The sequence below is a fragment of the Polypterus senegalus genome, chromosome 7 (assembly GCF_016835505.1).
Source record: "Polypterus senegalus isolate Bchr_013 chromosome 7, ASM1683550v1, whole genome shotgun sequence".
NCBI lineage: Eukaryota > Metazoa > Chordata > Cladistia > Polypteriformes > Polypteridae > Polypterus > Polypterus senegalus.
Window position 1 is genome coordinate 179,030,009 of NC_053160.1, and position 5,808 is coordinate 179,035,816.

The following is a 5,808-nucleotide window of genomic DNA, read 5'->3' on the forward strand; positions in this document are numbered from 1 at the left end:
AGATGTTTTGTGGGGTTCACGTCTGAGCTTTGGCTGGGCCACTCAAGGACACTCAGACATGTGTCCCGATGCCACTACAGCGTTGTATTGGCTGCATGCTTGAGGTCGTGTTGAAAGGTAAACTGTTACCACAGTCTGAGGTCATGTGCACTCTGGAGTACTTTTTATTTTAAAGGACCTCTCAGCATTTAGCTGTATTCATTCTTCCTTCAATTTTATCCAGTCACCCTGTCCCTATAACTGATGCTGTTCCCACCATGCTCCACTGTAGGAATGGTATTAGGCAGGTGATGGGCAGTGCCTGGTGTTTAGTTGACATATTCCTTGGAGTGCTCCCCACAGAGTTCAGTTTTTTCTTCATCCGATCAGAGAATCTTGTTCCTCATGACATTTGGCAAACTTCAAGCGGGCTGCCATATGACTTTTACATAAGAGTGACTACCATGATCTAGCTACTCTACAATAAACACCTGACTGATAGAGTGCTGCCGAGCTGGTTGCCCTTCTGACAGGTTCTCCTATCTCAGAAGGGATTTCTGAAGCTCATTTAGAGTGACCATTGGTTTCTTGGCTACTTCACTAACCAAGTCCTTTCTTGCTTACTTACTGAGATTGGACAAACAGCCAACTCTAGGAAGAGTCCACAGTTTATTGAGGCCACTGTGTTCTTGAGAAGGCTCACAGCTTTAGAAATGGTTTTATCCCCTTACTATGAATTATGCCTCACCACAATTTGATTGCAGAGGTCTACAGAGAGTTTATTGGACTACATGGCTTTGTTTTTTGTCCTGACCTGCAATGTGAATTGTAGGACCTTAAATGCACAGGTGTGTGCCTTTGTAAATTATGTCCAGTCAATTAAATTTGCCACGGGTCAGGTTCTAAACACATCTCAAAGCAGGGACGTGAAGTCTCTGCCTCACCTGTCATCATGAAAAGTTAAAAAAACTAATAATGATAACATAAAATGAGGGTGGCCACTGGTCTGTGCTATAAATTTGTTTTCTGTATTATTCCAATAATTTTGATCATTTTTATAGTCAAAATCTCTGAATTTGCACATTTCCTGTTCCAATGCAGGGGAGAAACGCGAGGTGCAGCAGCCTCACCTCACCTCGGACTGCGCTCTCCCTCACACACGGGGTTGATGCCTGCAATTGGCACTGCCTGTTGCTGTTTCTCTGTATGTCGCCAATATAATGTTTACAGACACATTTATTATACACCCTGACTTTCTAATATTTTTAATGAATGTGCGTGACATATTTAGTCTTGCTGATTGGACATAAAACCGCAGTGAAAAGGCACAAGGTGAGTGAGGCAGGCAGTACCGTGCCGCCCTGAAGGGGCCGCATGTGAGCCCAACAGGTGCTCGTTGCTGCTGCTCTTCTAACGCAGAGGCGCTAATAAGTTAGCAATATCATAAAGTCATGTGCACTGCAGCAGTCCACTTATTTTTACATTTTTGTTCCGACTGACTGCCAAAACGGAAGATTAAGATTTTTAAAACTGAAGGAAAATAAGTGACAGGGATTTTCATGGAGAAGGATAGGCACATGGACTTCATTTACAAATAAAGGTAAGACCATAAACGGTTTTCAATTTAAAAAAAAAAATGGGGTTAGACTAAGAAAAAAAAAATCCAATATTTAAAAACTAAATTTTGAAGTTAAATGAAATATGTTTGTTCTTCTTGTTATCTTTTTGTTGAACAGTCTGTACTAAAATTGATCAAAGTATTATAATTAAAAGCTTTTAAAAACAACTAAATATTTCAACTAAAGTCAAAATCCGTTTTTTTCTTTATTTTTTATACACCACTCTGTACTTTCATGTTTTTTTCTTTATTTTTTATACACCACTCTGTACTTTCATGTTTTTTTTTTTATTTTTTATGCACCACTCTATACTTTCATTTGTTTTGAATGAGTATGAATTGAGGAATTGCTACGGCAAATGTAGAACACACGGAGGGTGAGGAGCAAATGCGCTCTCTCTGCTCTGTCTCGTTGCCATAAATGTAACGTTCTTTCTTAGCCACATATGTGCCTTACCTATCTGTGTGTAAAGAATGAAATGAGATTATGAAACATAAGCAGCAGTCAATGCGCATGCTGCCAACTAGTGAATAAGCTACTCTCTAGGGTTCATATATTTGTAAATCTGACTCTGAAGGAGTCCGTGCCTCACCAGCCATGAACCTCACTGCACGTCATTGTCTCAAAGATAACTAAAGCAAACTGGATGCACATAACTACAATTTGGAGTACAACGGCTAAGGATCTGATACTTACAGAAATGAGAGATTTCAGTTTTTAATTTTTAATAAATTCGCTAAAAAATGTATGAAAGCATGTTTTCAGGGTGGCACGGTGGCGCAGTGGTAGCGCTGCTGCCTCACAGTAAGGAGACCTGGGTTCGTTTCCTGAGTGGAGTTTGCATGTTCTCTGCATGGGTTTCCTCCCACAGTCCAAAGACATGCAGGTTAGCTGCATTGGCAATTCTAAATTGTCCCTAGTGTGTGCTTGGTGTGTGTGTGTCGGTGGGCTGGCGCCCTGCCCGGGGATTTATTCCTGCCTTGCACTCTGTGTTGGCTGGGATTGGCTCCAGCAGAGCCCCATGACCCTGTGTTGGGATATAGCAGGTTGGGAAATGACTGACTCACTGAGCATGTTTTCACTTTGTCATTATGGGTAATTGAGTGTAGATTGATGGTTAAAAATAGCAAATAAAGTATGTGAAAAGTGAAGGAGTACTTTCTTCATCCACTGGCTACTGAGGCATGTAAAAAGTTAAACAGAGTTCTTAAATGACACTGTCAGCACAGAAGAATGCCATGTGTCAGTAACACTCTGAGCCAGCTTTAGCATCCTCTGAAATGCTTTGCGGTCACTGGGACATATGGCACTAAAACAATAAAGCTAAATAAAACAGCTAAAGAAATGTGAAAAATGTTATCTGCTACATACCAAAGGACTCTCTAGAGGGCAGTAAAATGCTGGCTGAAAGCCACAGTTACAAATCGGTGTTCCTTTTTTTTGCAGTGTATATTCAAAAAGGTCAAACAAATGTAAAATAAATTATTCTGGGAATTAGACACGTTCTTTCTTTGAGACTTGCCTAATTAAGCATTATGAATTTTTACCTATTACTGTCCATGCTGTAACAAAAAATGCTGTGCTTTTCTATCGTGTGGCGCCTAACTGAATACCAGTCAGAGGCTTCTCAACTTGTTGGTTGCCAGCACACTTGTACTCAAGGGCACAAAACATTTCTTTGTATCATCTGTCCTTGACCACTCCACAATAAAACAACTGCCTTGGTGGTGTTCCTGGTCTCAGTCCAACTATAAGGGTCCCTTGGTAATGTATTGTCACAAAGGGACCCTGCTATTCTACATCATAAAAACCTGTTGCTGTTAATCCAATATGCTGTTTTCCTCCTATATTCCAGAAAGGCTAACCTCAGAGTTAAATCTAAGTTGCTAGCCTGTGTTCTATTTAAATATTTTTTGAGCAAGTGGTATGCAGATGGATGACAAATTGGTCTGGACTGCCAATACTGATGCTCTATGTAAGAAAGGTCAGAGCAGACTATACTTTCTGAGAAGGTTGGCATCCTTCAACATCTGCAGTAAGATGCTGCAGATGTTCTACCAGACGGTTGTGGCGAGTACCCTCTTCTACGTGGTCGTGTGCTGGGGTGGCAGCATAAAGATGAAAGACGCCTGGACAAACTTGTTAAGAAGGCAGGCTCTATTGTAGGATTAAAGTTGGACAGTTTAACATCTGTGGCAGAGCGACGGGCACTAAGCAAACTCCTGTCAATCATGAATACGGTAATCCACTGCATCCACTGAACAGGATCATCTCCAGGCAGAGGAGTAGCTTCAGTGACAGACTTTTGTCACCGTCCTGCTCCACTGACAGACTGAGGAGATCGTTCCTCCTCCACACTATGCGACTCTTCAATTCCACCCGGGAGAGTAAATGCGAACATTAATTTTATTTAAATTCTTTTCATGTTTATTACTATTTAATTTAATATTGTTTCTTTGTATCAGTATACTGCTGCTGGATTATGTGAATTTCCCCTTGGGATTAATAAAGTATCTATCTATCTATACATACATATTTTAATAGAATACAAAAATCCACAGTATTTCTAACACCATATAAATCTTCACAATGTTCCTGACTTTGGCTCTTGTATCCCATAAACTGTGTAATCAGGACGCTGTCAGACTGATTGAATTGTATGTAATTAAACACAAGGTGGTTGCACATATGAGACAACTGAGAGTACAGCATATTTAGCCATTATAAAAAAATGAATAGCCTCTTCTGTGTACTAAGGAAACTAGAGTGATTAAGGCAAAAAGACTAATCCATCTTAATAAAAGGATAAGTGTCTGTCTGGTTTCTATGGCTTTGTCATTCCGATAGGTGGTGCATCACAAACATTACCACTACTTTTACAGTATGAATCCCATACCAAATGACACATACCAATCACATATGCATTGCATTTGTCAATCCAACAGATTATGCATCAAAAACATTTGTTGTAATGCATTTTATTACTGCAAATGTTTGTGATGTGCCATGTGTTGGAATGACAAATACCATGCATTTTATTACTACATGAATTACAAAATACATTGCAATAGATGGTGCAATGCAAATCTTAGCACTGAGGTCTACAGTCAGGTTAGGGAGCATACACTGGTATAGCGCATTGTGGCACCCACCATAGAACGAAACAGCTCAGGATCCAGGTTGGCAACCTCCCAGACAGACACACGGTCCAGTCCCACCCTCTGGAAATGACCATCTATCTGCTGCAGTCAGAGGTTATGTTGGTGTCCCCTTGGCCTGGCCCAGCCACTCGGGTCCTCAACAATGAAGATCCTGTGAGCCGGATCAAACCTCAAGGAACCACGTCACATGGGTGTAGTGCCGTAACTGTAATGTAATGGTAATGTGTCTCATTCGGGACTCCGTGAGCAGCTGCTCATTTGACACAAAGTCAAACCAGTGGTAGCCAAGGATTCTCTGAAGAGACACAGTACCAAAGGAGTCCAGTGTTCGTCGAGTCACTGCATAGTGTCCATGTCTCACAACCATATAGCAAAACAGGAAGCACCAGGACTCTAAAGATACCAAATGTGCCACACACCCTTTTCCAGTGACCTCATGACCCCACAGGCTCTCACAATTTGTCTACTGACTTAGATTTCAGCCAATCTTTGACGGGCTACAAAGCTAGTAATCAATGATGTGTCAATATATTGAGAACCCTGCAGTGTTGCCCTAAGAACAAGATCACTCAAAAAGCTGAAAGGAAATAATATTGACATTAAACCATCCCAACATCTACTTTAGGCTTATGGGGTGCTTTTGCCTATCCTAGCGGCACCAGTTGGAATGAAAGAATCAGCTTTTGGCATGGTTCCAGTCCAGCACACAGTATATTTACTTGCATTCCCACAGTCAAGTCATAGCAGGGCAACTTATGGTCACCAATTAACTTCACCTGCTCATATTTTGGATGAATTCATGTCCACATCAGCTTAGCCTATTCAAGTTCAATATCTTCTTACTTGCCTTGTGCTTTATCTGTGAAACTGTTGTCTCAGCATTGACCTTGACAACATCATCCTCTCGCCACTCGATACTGTTAAGTACCTTAGATGATGCTCTCTCTCTTTCAGTCAACAGATTTCTTCATTGCCCCAGTCCCGTTGCTCTTTCATATTCACAAGATTCTTTCGCCAGTCAACTGATTCTCCAGGCTCTTGTTCTGTCT